The following is a 2,586-nucleotide window of genomic DNA, read 5'->3' on the forward strand; positions in this document are numbered from 1 at the left end:
CCACAGCACAGACGGCCGGGACGGCCGGGCGAGCCCTTACCCCCGCAGCGGGGCATCGCTCCCGGACTGTCCCGGCATATCGCTGGTTTGCTTCCCGAAAGGTTTTGGAAAATCAGTTTGTTCCTCTCCTGCTCGCTTTTATCTTTTAAAAGATTAGGTGTTTCAGCCCTGAACCAATCTAACTAATAATCTTAGTACTAAAGTCTAATTAAGATATCAATTAATTTGTAACATGCATTTAACAAGAAATATCTCGTCATTCTCCTCTATTATTCTCTGAAATTACTGCTGAGGGCTTTTTGTACAGATACCTTAATTAGACTTTTTACTGTTAATGGGAATATTGAGCAAATTAAAACTGGATATTAATACTTTCCATGAATTTCATAATTGGCTGAAAAATATAAAGCATTCAGAATAATTGCAGAGATTTGTGTACAGGGCTTTTTTTTTTTTAATCCTTCACAGAAACCCTTCTGCATTTCTAACAACAGGGTCCTGAAAGTCTCTCATTAATTTTAATATTTACTAAACGCAAAGAAGCCCAAGCTCTTGTTTTCCCTTCTGTACACATATCCTTCTGAGGCATTCGCTAGTGCTAATTATTGTGTTTTTCTTTTCTTTTTATGTTTTGCGTATAAGGTCATTTAAGCAAAGAAGGGAAATGCGGGATTAAAACCAGTTCTCCAGTGCAAATGGGAGGTGGTTGTTCCCTGGCATTTGAGCGATTCAGTTTGCGGTATAAAAGGCCAGAGAGCTCCTTGCCGGGCCATGCAGGAGGGGGAAAAGGGGATTTTGGGGAAGGAGAAGGGCTTTCCCATCTCCAGGTGCCGCGTCTCTGCCGGGGATGGGGCTGACCCCAACCCCAACTATTCCTTAAGCTTTCTCATTGTGAGATAAATATATATACACACACACACACACATATATGAGCAGGGAGTTGGACTTGATGATCCTTATGGGTGCCTTCCAACATGAGATATTTTATGATTCTATGATATATATAAAACATATATTGATATGATATATATAAAAATATATAATGATATGATCTATGTGTCCCATATATATGTCATGTTTGTGTGTGTATGTCTCTCTCTCACGTATACACACACATACATGCATATGTATCTCCATTGCACTATAAGACACCACCAAGCCCAGCATCATCCTCGTGGGGCACCAGGACAAAATCATCTTGCCCCGGCCCCAAGGTCGGTCCCCATCGCCGGGGTGAAAAAGCCCCGGGCGGGCCCCCCTGCGCGGGGGGGGGGGGGGGGGGGGGGGGGTGTCCCAGCACCCCCCCAGCCCCCCGGGGCCGCAGCCGGAGCTTTCCCCAAGCCCCAGCCCCAAATGGCTTCTGCGCAGCCGGCGGCTCCCCGGGCTCAGACACATGGTGTCTCGTTTAAATGCAGATCGTTGGGGGGTATATGGAAGTCTTGGCTCCGAGGAGCTTCAGCTGACAGGCTTATTTGCACACTGGCTCTAAAATAACCGTGTAGGCTTTACATGACACCTTCTGTTGCTTTGGTGCAGAGAGGGGCTTTCAAGTGCCTTTCTCCGGGAGGGACGGGGCGACCGGCGCGATGGCTGGGGGGCTGCGAAAGCCCCCGTGCCCCGGCATCGCCCCAAGCATCACCCCAGCACCGCTTTGCCATCCCCCGGGTTTGGAGGGAAGCGGCTCTGGCAGCGCGAAGTGCCATTCTAGGTGCTGCAGTACCTTGGCATGCCACCAAGTTTGGGATCCGGCTCTGAATTTGCTTTCCCAGGTGGGTTTCGGGATGGAGCATCCCATCCCCGGCAGTGCCGCTTGCCGTTCCTTATCAGCCGCTGCTCCGCCGCTCCTCTGATTGTCAAACACGAGAGATGCTTTCGCTCCCATTCAAAATAATTTAAATAAAAATGTTGCTACAAAGTGGAATAATATCTTTTGATGAATGTTTTTAAAGCCCTTTAGGTTTTCATGGTAATTTGCAGTGTAAAATTATTTAGAGATAAGAGCCAAATTAGCTCTTATAGGCGGAGGTCGATATGTCCCGTTATCCATGCAAGCAGTGTTTAAATATAATCAGCCTTTACTCTAATGCAGCATAATTGTTCATTTGAAATAGCTTTTTTTTTTTTTTTTACTCCATTCAATGAGTCATTAAAATATTCAAAGGATAATGCAGTGAATTGGAAATGAATGTATCACATTATCCTGTATATACTGTAGAGCATCAGGTAACTAGGCAGAGTCGGAACCAGTTTACAGAGAAATCCAGTAAACAAGGCTTTCCATTTTGTATTCAGCGGGGGAAAGAAAAAGAAGGGAGAAAATACTGCCCTTCAAATGGAAAGCTTTCCGTCTTTATTCCCCCTCCTTGGGGAGGAGGAAGGGGGAGGGAGAGAGCAGCAAATTTGTACTCCACTAAAGCCTCGCTGCTTTAACTTTATTTTTATCAAAATATGTTTGTAACAGAAAGTCGTTATGGAAACCAGTTCTGCCAGCCGGGAGAAATCCTGCGCCAGGCTGGAGCGGAGCGGGACCCACCGGGTGCTGCTGCCGCCCGGCACGGCTCGGCTCGGCTCGGCTCGGCTCGCTCC

General features: G+C 46.9%; 1 protein-coding gene across 1 annotated transcript in view; it reads left to right on the forward strand.

The window, feature by feature from the left end:
* Positions 1-2,586, forward strand: part of PEBP4 (phosphatidylethanolamine-binding protein 4) — a 109,995-nt gene that overhangs the window by 40,364 nt on the left and 67,045 nt on the right. The gene's annotated exons all lie outside the window — the stretch shown is intronic.

This window comes from Pygoscelis adeliae, unplaced genomic scaffold (genome assembly GCF_000699105.1).
Source record: "Pygoscelis adeliae isolate BGI_AS28 unplaced genomic scaffold, ASM69910v1 Scaffold372, whole genome shotgun sequence".
In the NCBI taxonomy this organism is placed as follows: domain Eukaryota; kingdom Metazoa; phylum Chordata; class Aves; order Sphenisciformes; family Spheniscidae; genus Pygoscelis; species Pygoscelis adeliae.